Source organism: Erinaceus europaeus, chromosome 6 (assembly GCF_950295315.1).
Source record: "Erinaceus europaeus chromosome 6, mEriEur2.1, whole genome shotgun sequence".
Lineage (NCBI taxonomy): Eukaryota > Metazoa > Chordata > Mammalia > Eulipotyphla > Erinaceidae > Erinaceus > Erinaceus europaeus.
Genome location: NC_080167.1, coordinates 48650880 through 48665517, shown reverse-complemented (window position 1 = coordinate 48665517; position 14638 = coordinate 48650880). Strand labels below are relative to the sequence as shown.

The window sequence follows — 14638 nt, the reverse complement described above, 5'->3', positions numbered from 1 at the left end:
CTTAAAGTATTCAACCGCAGAAGAAAGTTTATTTTAAAACCCCAAGACAATTTCAATCTTTATGTTTTTATAATTATTCTTGCATAGTGTTACAACATAGGATAATGTGGCCTTTCAGCTTACTATAAGTTGGATTCCTAAAAAATAGTGTGTTATGTGTACACTTTATCATGCGCAAGTATCTGAGTTCAAGCCCCTGCTCCCTGCCTTCAGGGGAGAGGCTTCACAAGTGGTGAAATACATCTGCAAGTGTCTCTCTCTCTCCTCTATGTTTCCCTCCTCTTTAAATTTTCTCTCTGTCCTAGCCAATAAAAATATAGGGGGAAAAAAAAGGCCACCAGGAATTGTAGTGCCTGTCCCAGTAATAACTGTGGTGGCAGAAGAAGAAGAAGGAGGAGGAGGAGGAGGAGGAGGAGGAGGAGGAGGAGAGGAAGGAGAAGAAGAAGAAGAAGAAGAAGAAGAAGAAGAAGAAGAAGAAGAAGAAGAAGAAGAAGAAGAAGAAGAAGGAGAATGAGAAGGAGAAAGAAGGAGAAGGAGAAGAAGGAGAAGGAGAAGAGGAGGCAGAGGAGGAGGAGGAGGAGGAGGAGGAGGAATAAGAAGAAGAAGAAGAAGAAGAAGAAGAAGAAGAAGAAGAAGAAGAAGAAGAGGAAGAAGAAGAAGAAAAGACTTTTAAAAAAGATACCCAAAGTAATTATAAACATGTGGAACATTTCTTTAGGCATCTCCATTAAGTCTACTATCTCTACTAAATGTAAAAAATAACAAAAACTGGTATTATAGTAATTATTGGAGTGTGGAATTTAGAATCACATATCATAATTATAACACTTTTCTGATCTGATTGGGGGTTTAGTGGTTTACAATGATTGTTGACATATGAGTACATCAGTGCCCCATGACTCTTCATTTTCTTCCTATCCTTCCCTCCCCTTATCTTTAGTGCAGTATGCCCTTCCCAGTCCAAGGTTCGAGTTGTGTTGTCCTTATCTAATTTGTCTAAGTTCCACTTTTTAGTAAGTTTCTTTTGTTGCCTCCAGGATTATTGCTGGGGCTTAGTGCCTTCACTACAAATCCACTGCTCCTGGAGGCCATTTTCCCATTTTGTTGCCCTTTTTGTTTGTTTGTTTTTTGTTTTTTTTGCCTGCAGGTGGGGAACCAGGGGCTTGAACCAGTATCCTTACGCCGCTCTGTGTGCTTTGTGCCATGTGCACTGAACCTGGTGCACTACTGCCTGGCCCCCTGATTATATATGTTTACATCATTCTAAGGGATTAAAGACTTTGCAGAAAACTTTGGGTATAACTTTTCAAACTGAGGTTCCATTATCAGACTTTAGTTTCACATATAAGCTTAAAATAATTATTTTTTATTTTTAACTTATTTTATAGGACAGAGAAAAATAGAAAGGGAAAGGGGGTAGAGAAAGAGAAGGAGACAAACAAAGAGACACCTGCAGTACTAGTTCACTGGTCATTAAACTTTCATCCTGCAGGTGGGGACTGGACAATTGAACCCTGGTGCTTGTGCATGGTAACATGTGCCTATCTAGCCAGGTGCATCACCAACTGGCCCCCACTTAAGATAATTATAAGAAGCAAAGATAATTGTAGCAGGATCTTAAAATGCATAAATTCTGCCATAAAATGAAAAGAAAATGGACTTTTTGCAACACTAATGTAAGAAACACAAAACCAGTTTCCATAAATAGATTCTAATTAAAAACCTGAGGAAATGCAAATGAAAATGCACTCCACTTATTAAAGCAATATCATCTAATAATAATTACTATATTTTTGTTTAACATCTCTACAGTCATATAAAAAGCATATTTTATTCTATGAAAAAATTTATCTACAATGTTTGCCTTGTCATTTACATAATGAAAATCAATTAATGGAAGCCTCCTTTTCTCATAGTAAATAAAAAAAAACAGAATGGCCTAAGAACACTATTAAAAACTACATATATTGAAATACTTGTTAAGATATGATTAATCCAGAAAAGCAAACTTTACTGATGCCATATCTTGTCTGGTTAAGTTGCCAGAGTCCTTCTAATGCATTCATTAGTATGGACTTCCATTGTTCTACCTATCGTCTCTCCCTCTCTCACTATCTTGTCCAAATAAAGATTCAGATTTGTCTTAGTTTTGGCAGTCAGTTTAACACTTGACAAAGGGAGTATAAAGATTATAACATTTGGGGAATTTTCAGCTGTGTAATGTCACTTCATCTCACCTACTTAGTTGTCATATTAAACCTCTACCTGTTACTATCATTCACATTCCTCTCACACTGTATTTTTTCCCTTCTTTTTGCTCCTGATATCATTTTATAGGAGTATATGTCCTGTAAATCTCAGTGGGACATTTTATCTCTGGATTTAAATTATTCTTAATTTGGCAAGACCATGTCTGATTAGTTGTGCTAATGACAAGTATCATCATAAAATATGGCCAGTAACTAAAACACCATTATGTCAGACTCTGAAAAAATTCTTTGAGTAATGTGGTTTCAACTAACGTTACAAAATATCCTATCTTGTATTATTTAGATGATCAAGATCTTGATATTCAACACTTTTTTTCCCCTGCATTTGCATTGGCATTTCTAAAAAGAAAATGCCAAGCAACATATTGAATCATTATAAGAAAGTTGTGTTGTATCTGTAATTTTTTAACTTAATATGAAGAAAATACACGTGTTAAGACAAGAGTACAATTTTAAATAATTCAAACATAGTATATTGATGAAAATTTTATTAAATTTTTATAAAATCAAACATTTTTATTTTGATAATGCATCTATGGTACATACTGATGCTACTAGAGTTTACTTAAGGAAAGAAGAAGGGGGGTTCCACCACCATAGAATAATGGTTTATGTATTTTTGGTAAAGAATGATGCTTTAGGAGATGAAATGACAGAAACTGATATCAAGCAATGAGAAACTAACTTTATAGGAATGACATAAGAGCATTATTTATGAATACATTTTTATTTTCAACAATGTGACATACTGGAAAACCCGATGAAACTCCAATTACAAAACAAAGGGAAATCTTAAATAAATATAAGAATCATTCATTAAGATGTATATTGAAGTTTCAAAAGGAATTTCCTTTATTTTTAAAAATATTTTTATTTTGTATTGGATAACAGAAGAGAGAAAATCAAGAGGGAATGGAGAGATAGTGAAAGAGAGAGAAAAGCTTTTCCTATGCAGGAGGGAAATGGTGCATTGAACCCAGGTATTTGTCCATTGCCTGACCACTTACATTCAGTTTTCATGAAATCAGGCTCAAACACTGAATGCAGAGTTCCATACTGGGTTGCGAGAGGAAGGCTGTCATGGTTAGATTCAAATTTTAAAAAATAGGTAATTGGGTGGTAGCACAGCAGGTTAAGTGCACGTGGTACAAAGCACAAGGACCGGTGTAAGGATCCGGTGTAAGGATCCCAGTTCGAGTCCCCGGCTCCCCACGTGCAGGGGGGTTGCTTCACAGGCGGTAAAATTGGTCTGCAGGTATCTTTCTTTCACTCCCTCTCTGTCTTCCCCTCCTCTCTCCATTCCTCCCTCTCCTATCTAACAATGATGACATCAACAACAATAATTATAACAATGAAAAAAAGGGCAACAAAAAGGGAAAAATAAATATAAAAAATTAATATATATATTTATTTTCATTTGTTTTTGAATAGAGACAGACAGAAATTGAGAGAGGAGTAGTAGATAGAGAGGAAGAGATACAGATAGTGTTTTTATCCAACTTCACACTAGCTATCAAACTCAAGAAAAACTACCATAGTCGTGGGCTCCAAGAAACATGCCTAAAATGGACTTTGGAGCTTTCTGCCACCTTAAAGTCCCTAATCTCATATGCTCTCTTCCTATTTTTTGATTCCTGTTAATCAACTATTTTGTCTCACTTTATGTCCTGCCACCTTCCAGACACCAAGTTGCAGATGCTACCATGATCCCACCCTGACTTCTCTAGGAAGAAGACCTCACCAATGTATCCTGGAACCTCACCCCTCCAGATCTCTGGGCAACTAGGGGAAGACAGAAACAGGCTGGGGATATGGATTGACCTGCCAACACTCAAATCCAGCAGAGAAGCAACTACAGAAGTCAGAACTCCCACCTTCTGCACTCCAAAAACTATTTTTGATCTATACTCCCAGTGGGGGGGAGAAGTGATAGGAGGAAGAGAATAAGAGGACTCTCATCTCCAGCTCCATCAGGACCCACAAAGAGAGGAGGAAAAAGGGAGGAGCATTTGTATTTAGTAATAGGATCACTGATTGACTTGTGTATGTTGAGCCATACCTGTCTCACAGAAATAAATCCCATTTGGTCTTGGTGAATTATTCTCTTGGTATGTTGTTAGATTCTATTTGCCAAGATTTTATTGAGGATCTTCGCATCAGTGTTCATCAGGGATAAAGTTCTATATTTTTCTTTCTTTCCTTCTTTCTTTCTTTTTTTCTTTCTTTTTTTTTTTTTTTGTAGATTCCTTCTCTGCATTGTGGATATGAGTGATGTTAGCCTTGGAGTGATTCTTTATTTTTAATAAAATTTAAAGAAAATCAGTGTTAGCTCTTCATTGAAAGTCCTATAGAATTTATTTAGCAAAGTCATCTAGTCCTGGGCTTTTATTCTTGGGAAGAATAGTCTCTAAATTTTGGATATATTTCTTTTTTTTTTCTTTTTGTAGCTGATGTTTAACCTCACTGCCTCAATATCAGAAATGTCACATTTTATGATTTCATTATTCACATTTTACTAAGGCTGCTTTTGTGTCCTACATGGTCAGTCCTTGAGAATGTTCTACGCACACTTGAAGAGGATATATATTTTCTTTCGGGATGATAGGTTCTCAGTGTATTTGTAAAATTAATCTAATCTATTTGCATGTTGAATTTTTGTCCCATTGATCTACCTCTTGCTTGAGTGGTGTGCTAAGGTCTCCTACTATATTGTGCTTCTGTCAACATTTAGCTTGAGGTCAGTAAGTACTTGTCTTATATAATTAGATGCACTCATTGGGAGCATATGTATTGACTATAGTTATGTCTTCTTATTGGATTGATCCTCTGACCAATGTGAACTGACTATTTTTGTCTCTTACCATCTTCTTTGCCTAAAGTCCATTTTATCTGAGAGAAGAATATCCATTCCTGCCTTTATTTCTGAATTACTGGCTTGGAATAATAATTATTATTGTCACTTGGATCACCTGTTATTCTTTCTTTCAGAAGTGTGTTTCCTGGAGACATAGCAAATAGATGGGTATCTCCACCATCACTGGTCATCATCCATCAGGAACAAAATCATACACTCTCTTGTGGACCTCTACAGGACCTTGCACTCAGTGTAGAACAAAAATGGTAAGGACTGCCCCACTCTTCAAAGGGAAACTAGATCAACATACTCTGCCGCTTGAGGAAGATAGGTCCTGAAATAAGTGCAGCCTAGAATGTTCCTAGCTATAATGTGAGCTTAGAAATACAGGGGCTCAGACATTACACAGGCTTCAGTGCTGAACATGAATAGACAGGGGCCCCAGATGAGATCAATGGGGTCTATAGTTAACAGTATTTATATAATTTTCCCATATTGGAGAGCTATTCTCGACTCTGATCCAGCTTTCTACTCCTATCTCCAACCCTGATCCCATCTCCACAGACAATACTTTTAGCCCACCTGAATATTAGCTGTTGGGCTCAGGCAAAAATCAGTAAAGTCATGGGCCCCTTGGAATATACCTAAAATATGTATATTCTTTACCTCATCTTGGATGGAGCTTGAAGGAGTCATGTTAAGTGAGATAAGTCAGAAGCAAAAGGATGAATATAGGATGATCTCACTTATAGACAGATGTTGAAAAACAAGATCAGAAGGGAAAACACTAGGCAGAACTTGAACTGGAGTTAGTGTGTTGCACCAAAGTAAAAGAGTCTGGGGTGGGGAGGAGAGTTCAGGTTCTGAAACATGATGGCAGAGGAGGACCTAGTGGGGGTTGTATTGTTATGTGGAAATGTCATGCATGTACAAACACTGTCAACTGTAAACCATTAATCCCCGATAAAGAAATAATAATAATTTTAAAAAGAATGTGAAGTATTCCCTATACAAGTAGGGACCAGGGAACCCTGAACATTGTAACATGTGCCCTCAACTGGGTATGTCACTGTTTAGCCTAAATATGTTTTTTTTTACAATTACTGTAAATAAAAAATAAAGTATTATCAGTGACAACACTACTGATAGGCAGTCATCCAAAAAAATTTTGTCTTTGAAATGTTCTGTTTCTTTCCTTCTTTGAGGATCGCAATAGCTCTTGCATTTACAGATGGAATGTGGCATTTCACACACACAAACACACACACACACACACACACACACACACACACACACAAAACTGTTTCAGTTTTCCTAAACCTTTCCCCTCCAATAGCTTTAAATTTACAGAGTACAGTGGCAGCATCTTCTAGTCCAGAAATTCTCTCCTCAACCTTCTTCTTGGCCTGCCACCTGAGCCTGAACTACATTCAAAGTGTCCTTATCTTTCAACTTTGTTTGGAATTTATTTTTCCCTTGTTTTTTAATTCTTTGGTGAAATGATCTCTGAGTTCTTCAGTTTATGTCTGAGCTCTTAAAGATGCAGCTGCTACTCTATAGTGATGTCTCTGGAAACCCCCTCCGTATGCCTTTTATTTCTTTCTCTATGGCCAGGAAGTCCAAGACTATTTTTTTCTTTTTTTTAATTTTTATTTATAAAATGGAAACACTGAGAAGACCATAGGATAAGGTGGGTACAATTCCACACAATTCCCACCATCAGAACTCCATCTCCCCTTCCCTCCCCTGACAGCTTTTCTATTTCTATTTAGGGACTATGGACTCAGGGTCATTATGCGGTGGAAGGTCTGGTTCTGTAATTGCTTCCAAGACTATTTTTAACAGTAGTGGGCACCCCTGCCTTCAACCTGACTAAAGAGGGAAAGCTTTCACTTTCTTACTGATGGGAAATATGGTGTTGGCAGTAGATTAGCTATATATAGACTCCTCTAACCCCATTTTTATTGCCACCAGGTTTATCACTGGGACTCAGTACTGGCACTGAGAATCCACTCCTCCTGGCAGCCACTTTTACCTTTCTCTCTCTCTCTCTTTTTTTTCTCTCTCTCCCATTTTATTTGATAGGGCAGATAGAAAATAATAGAGGAGGGGGTTGGTAGAGAAGGAGAGAGAAAAAGAGAGACCTGCAGACCTAATTCACCACTCGTGAGGTATGTCCTCTGCAGTGGAAAGTGGGAACTCAGTCCTGGGTCCTTAATTATAATAATGTGTGTGGTCAACTGGATACACCATAGCCCAGACCCATTCCCATTCTTTTAGATAGTTTGTACAATGAAAGAATGTTGAATCTTGTCAAAGGCTTTCACTATATCTATTAATATAATTATGTGACTTTTTTTCCTTTTGTTGATGTGGTAGATCACATTTAATGATATATGTATATTGAATCAGCCTTGATTCCCTGGAATAAATCTCTTTGTTGTGGGGCCCAATCTTCTTATGTACTTACATATACAGTTGGCTATAATTTTGTTAAATACTTTGCATCTATGTTATCAAGGATGAAAATTTCCCTTGTAGTATATATTTTTCTCTTTCAATAATATCTTTGTTTGCTTTTATTATCATGGTATCCTTTACTTTGTACAATGTGTTAGGCAATAGTTCTTTGTCTTCAATATTTTGGAAGAACTTAATGGGTCTGATGGTGGCACAATAGGTAAAGCAAACAAGTTAACATGCAAGAGAGCCCTAGAACCTCAAGTTTCCTTCATTACAAAAGTTTCATGAGCAGTGGAGCAGGCTACAGATGTCCCCTTTTCTCTTTCCCTCTCTCCCTATTTATTTCTGTCTGTATAATAATTATTAAGAGAAAGAGAAAGAGAGAGATCAATATAAACACAGCAATGAGATACCACTTTGAACCCATAAGAATGTTATAAATTAAAAAAGGACAGTAACAACACATTTCGGCAAGCACGTGCTGAAACAAAACCCTTTTATAGTGCCGTTGGTAATGCAAATTGACCCATTCTTTGTGCAAAACAGTCTGGATATTTTTCAGAATGCTAAAAAATGGTTCTACCCATGACCAGCAATTCCTTTACTGGTATATATCCATTGACAGCAAATACACCCAATCAGAGATCTATGTATACCTATTTTCATAGCAGCACAATTTGTCATAGCCCAAACTCAGAAGTAACCCAGATGTCCAACAACAGATGATTGGCTATTAAAGTTGTGGTACATATATGTAAGGAAATACTACTTAGCTGTTAAGATAATAAAGCAATCTCCTTCATCTCATCCTGGATCAAGTTTGAAGAAATCATGTTAATTAAGGTAAGTCAATTATTGTTATGTGGAAAACTGAGAAATGTTATGCATGTACAAACTACTGTATTTACTGTCAATTGTAAAACATTAATCTCCCAATAAAAGAAAAAAGAAGAAGAAGGATGAATGAGCAATTGATAATCTCAATCACTGGCAGAACTTAAGAGGGAAGAACAGAAAGGGAAAATGCAAGGTAAAACTTGGGCTGGGTGCAGTATATTATAGTAAAGCAAAGGACTCAGGAAGAAGGGCAGGGAATGGGTTTGTGGGAAAGGGACTTATGATCCTAATGCATGATGGTAGAAAAGAGCCTAAACTGAGGGTGAGAATGTTTTGCAGACACCTATCAGGAGAAGATGAATAATGATATCTACATGTCAGAAAATATACTATAATCCATTGACCCTCCCCCGCAAGATGTAAAAAATAATATAAAGTGACTGAAAAATAATCTATCTCATAATACTACTCAATTAATGGGTAGAAGGAAAAACCATTCATAGGAAAATGCATTCAAACCAAATCTCATTGTTGGCTGAAATTTCTCATATAAGAAACATGATTATGGCTGAAGAACATCAGTTATGCAACCATTAAATAGTATAAATAGGTATGTCAGATTTAAAAGGCATAAAGTATCAGAATATTAGAATATATTCCAAGGGGCCCATGACTACTAAATCTCACACTGACACTGTAATTTTACTTTTAAAAGGAACAAAAATGAACCCTTGGGTACAAAGCCATTATTATTATTATTATTATTATTTTTAATAGGGGCAGGTGGAGAGGTGAGGGTCATCTGCCCAGGGAAGTCAGGTGGGCATCATAGTAGCATCTGCAACTTGGTAGAAGAGTAATGGAGCTAAAGGGTTGACATCCCAAGCCTGGCATCTCTAGACACTGTCTGATGTGAAACATGTGAACATGTGTAAATAAGGATTCATTTAATTTATTTAACTAGAATACACATTTCTCAAAAACTACTGACTAAAAACAAGGGACACTCTTCATGCAATCATGGTTTTCTTATCCAAACCTTGAGTTGAGTCTACCTTCCGAAGGTTTTAAACTAAAAGGATACACATTTAACTTGTCCCATTCTCTGTAATATTACTAGAGATGCCATGTATTTTAGTATTGTATGCTGGGAAATTGCCCATTGTCTTTTATTTTTCCAGAACTATTGATCTATAAATGCAAAGTAAAATTGTAAGATATTTAAGGTATATGATGTGATGATTTGATATACTCATGCTTGCAAAATAAACCCCCATGGAACCAATAAGAGGATTTGTCCCCTCACATATTTATCTGTGTGTGGAAAAATTTGAGTTCTCACTTAAGAAAATTTCAAATATATATCACAGTGTTATCAACTATTGTTACAATGTTATAATTAGATTCTAAAACCTTATTTACCTTATGACTGAATGTCTGTACATGTTTTTACCAGCTTTCCAACCTACTTCTCCCACAACTCAGCCCCTGATAATCACATGTATGAGTTTGACTTGTTCAATTTTTTATTTTTAGATTTCACATTTAAGTAATAACCATAAAGTTCTTTTTTCTGTCTAATTTGTTTCACTTAGGATAATCTCTTCCAGAATTATCCACTTTGTCTCAAATGAAAAAAAAATCAAGTAAAAAATATATATAAATATATAAATAACCAGTGTAAGGATTCCAGTTTGAGCCCCTGGCTCCTCACCTGTAGGGAGTCAGTTGCTTCATAAGAGGTGAAGCAGGTCTGCAGGTGCCTATCTTTCTCTTCCCCATTCTGTCTTCCCCTCTTCTCTCCATTTCTCTCTGTCCTATCCCACAACAATGACATCAATAACAACAACAATAATAACTACAACAATAAAACAAGAAGGGCAGGAGAGTCGGGCTGTAGCGTAGTGGGTTAAGCGCAGGTAGCGCAAAGCGCAAGGACTGGCGTTAAGGATCCCGGTTCAAGTCCCTGGCTCCCCGCTTGCAGAGGGGTCGCTTCACAAGTGGTAAGGCAGGTCTGCAGGTGTCTATCTATCTCTCCCCTTCTCTCTCCATTTCTCTCTGTCATATCCAACAACAACAATAATAACTACAACAATAAAACAACAAGGGCAATGAAAGATAATAAATAATAAATTAATTTAAAAAACAACAAGGGCAATGAAAGAGAATAAATAAATATTTAAAAATATATAAATAAAATAAAATTAATTATCACAGGACCCAGAAACCACACATCAGGTAAATATAAATTGAAATCATTTTCTCAAAGAACTAGTTATATTACCATGCTCATAACTATATTACTAACAATAAGTAGATATTGAAACAACTTAGGTGTCCATCAATTTAGCAAGAAACAGATAGCCAACTGTTTATCATCCTGATGGAGTCATTGTGATTCAGGAATTCAGATAAATCAGTGAAATTAGTATGATAAATTTTTGAATTATCTTAGTACTTTAATAAAAAGCACAGGACTATTAATTTTTTTTTTTGGAGGAAAAAAAACTTCAGGAACAAGAACTTCAGAATCAATGAGGTTGAGTAAGAATTTCCAACATGAACTAGTAGTAAAAAGCTCTCTCCACCCAAATTGAACTCTAATTCTTTGGTTTCTTCTCTCTTACTAGTCATGTACATTGTATCATGTGCTGTAGAATAAAAGGAATGGGAAAAGTTCATGGAGAATGACATTTTGGAATAAGCTTGGTGAGGGAGGATTTTAGGAAGTCAGCAGAGAGAGCTATAGAATATTAAGAGAGAATTCAGCATAATTTGTGACGGTTATTTAGTATCTTCAGACTGAAAAATATGATTAAGGCATTTATAGAATTTCATCAAATCTAAGTGGACACTGATTAAACGAGATAATACATATACTGTGAAAAGTAAATGCTGCCCTTTTAACTATGGTGCAGATTATGCAGATGTTTAAGTGTGGGAAAAATGTGTCTTCGAGGAAAGGAAATTAAGTAATTTAACTGGAAACTGGTTTTTTTGATAGTAACATATTTCTTTCACAAAACTTTATTTTGAAAGTGAACCAACCAAAAAGCGACTCATTTTCACTCTCCATAGGTAAAGAATTGTGATGTCAATGCTGAGAATGTTAGATAGAGGAGTAACAGGTAATCCATTAGAATATTTTCTGGAACATTTACAGGGAATGTGGTCAACTTGAGGGGCTAATTAGGTAAGAAGAGATCACAGTCAAGAAAGAAAAGGGGAGAAGCTGCAGCCTATCATTCTCTCAAGAAGAGTTTTAGATTATCCAGACTCAGCCACAACAGGTGTGGAGTGCCCGGTAATTAGCAATCTGAGTAAGTAATTGAATCATTGAGCAACTAACAGTGAGTATGGATTTACTATCCTTTCTCCCATCTTCATCCCTACATAGTAACTGGAAAAGAAAGGACCATGTTTGCCCCAAACAAAACTGTAGATCTGCTCTGCTCACCAGAGAATATTATCCTCAGGAGAGCTAGTTATCCCAGTGATGTACTGACAGTTTACAATTTAAGTCTCCCTTATTTTGTCACTGTGTCTCATCTCCTAAAGTAAATGTCAGCTGACACTCCCTCCCACATAGCCAAAGCTCAAGTTTATCCTTTCTAGTGGATGAGAGGATAGTATCAATATCTTTTGAATTACGGATTAATTAATGTCAATGCAAAAAGCAAAGGTAAAACAATTAGCAAGTAAAATTCACTAGCACATTTTAAAGAGAAAATGGAAAACTTACTTCAGGTGAGAAGTATAAGGATAAATAAATGTTGGAAAATACAGTAAGAGGGGTTGGGTGGTTGGGAACCAGGTTAAGAACACATAGTAGGAAGCACAAGAACCAGTGCAAGGATCAGCATAAGAATAGGAGCAAAGGTTCCTGCGCTGCCTCTTCCACCTGGTTGAGTGCTGGGAGCAGTTACTGTCTAGGGTGGATGTAAAGGGCGGCTGCTGGTGTGTAAGGCCTAGGCCTGCTGAAAACGACTGAATATAAACTTATGGTAGTTGGAGCTGGCGGCGTAGGCAAGAGCGTCTTGAGGATACAGCTGATTCAGAACCACTTTGTGGATGAGTATGACCCCACAATAGAGGATTCCTACAGGAAACAAGTAGTGATTGATGGATAAACCTGCCTCTTGGACATTCTCAACACAGCAGGTCAAGAGGAGTACAGCGCAATGAGGGACCAGTACATGAGGACTGGGGAGGGCTTTCTTTGTGTATTTGCCACAAATAATACTAAGTCATTTGAACATATTCAACATTATAGAGAACAAATAAAAAGAGTTAAAGACTCTGAAGATGTACCTATGGTCCTAGTAGGAAATAAATGTACTTTCCCTTCTGGAACAATAGACACAAAAACAGGCTCAGGACTTAGCAAGAAGTCATGGAATCCCATTTATTGAAACATCAGAAATGATGATGCTTTCTATACATTAGTTCAAGAAATTCGAAAACATAAAGAAAGATGAGTAAAGATGGTAAAAAGAAGTCAAAGACAAAGTGTGTAATTATGTAAATACAATTTATACTTTTTTTCTTAAGGCATACTTAAGTAAAAATATTTTTGTACATTATACTAAATTATTAGCATTTGTTTTAGCATTACCTAATTTTCTTTTTGCTCCATCCAAACCGTTAGTCTTTACCTTGAATACTTATTTTAACATGACATGGAAACCTCTTTGCTCTAAGTGCCAGTATTCCCTGACTTGTGGTTTTCAAACTAGCAATGCCTGTGAAAAATAAACTGAACACCTGAGATTTGTCTCAGGGCCTTTGGTGCATGCAGTTGATTACTCCCTCTTTCTCTTTCCAATTGTAAGTTTTGATGTGAAACGAATTAGCGGTGCTTTGGAATTGTCCCCAGCCTGTGTTTTATCTACTCATGCCCATGGGCCAATGACTCTCCAGTTAGTTACAATTTCACAACTGGTTTTACTGAAATCTCCAGGGGACACAAGTTGATGGACTCCCTGTTGACTCCAGTGAGCATCATGCTCTGGAGTCCGAGTCCCCTATTGACTGTAAAGTCACACTGTCCACACAGGTTTTGACCTCTTTCTGTTGGTCATTGTTACACTCCCAGAGTTTTTTTTTTTCTTCCTATAAAGGGGAGGTGGGGAAAATAAGGCAATGGGAAGGAAAACATTGAGGCTATTTACTTTCCATGTTAGATAAACTCCTGTAATACTCGTAAGTATTTCTTCCTAACCAGGTAGATCCAGTATGCAGCAGGGATCTTAGTGACCACCTGGGGAGCTGTATTTTTTGTAATGATTGAAACAGTTTGAACATGTATGAATCATTCTCATAGGAAGTGAATAGTCTCCCTTGTGTCAGATTGCTCTTAGCACAACCTTTTCTTGAACTTGAGTCTTTGACTACAGTTTTGATGTCAGCAGTGATGTTAGAAAGGACTCAGGCAGGGGTCGGGCGGTGGCGCAGTGGGTTAAGCGCATGTGGCACAGAACACAGTCCCCAGCTCCCTACCTACAGGGGAGTCGCTTCACAGGCGGTGAAGCAGGTCTGCTGGTATCTCTCTTTCTCTCCCCCTCTCTGTCTTCCCCTCCTCTCTCCATTCCTCTCTGTCCTATCCAACAACGAACAACATCAACAATGGCAATACTAATAACCACAACGAGGCTACAAAAATAAGGGCAACAAAAGGGGGAAAAATGGCCTCCAGGAGCAGTGGATTCATGGTGCAGGCACCGAGCCCAGCAATAACCCTGGAGGAAAAAAAAAAGAAAAGAAAAAGGAAGGACTCAGGCCACATAGCTTGGTAGGTGCAAAGGAGACCGAGGTTACACAGGTGGCCCTGTGAAGCCTGGTGTCTCGCTCAGCACTGCCAAGAATGGGATGTGTTCTTTGGTGTGGACGTGCACTTGTCACAGAAATGGGGACTAGGAGGGAGCTTGTGAGCTCAACATCACATTCTCTAGGTGGCAGTCCTGCCCACAGATCAAGTGCATCTTAGGTGAGCAACTTAAAACATTTTAAAGTCAAACTCAGGTGGGGCAAGTCAGGGCTATGGAGTGAGAGCATTTTAAAAATTCTAGTTTGGGCTAGTCCTTTGAACACTGGCTTAAGCAACAGTTCAAAAACACTTTACGGGAGTTCCTGGAAGATGGCGGACTGAGAAGCTGCTAGTGGCTCGAGCTCTGACCACACCTTCTGGAAACGGTAGGATTTTCTGCCTTTAGTA

At 37.4% G+C, this 14638-nt stretch overlaps 1 pseudogene; it reads left to right on the top strand.

Annotated features, from left to right (window-relative positions):
- Window positions 1–7297: 7297 nt before the first annotated feature.
- On the top strand, window positions 7298–13269 carry LOC103114887 (GTPase HRas-like; annotated as a pseudogene).
- The last annotated feature ends 1369 nt before the right edge of the window (window positions 13270–14638 follow it).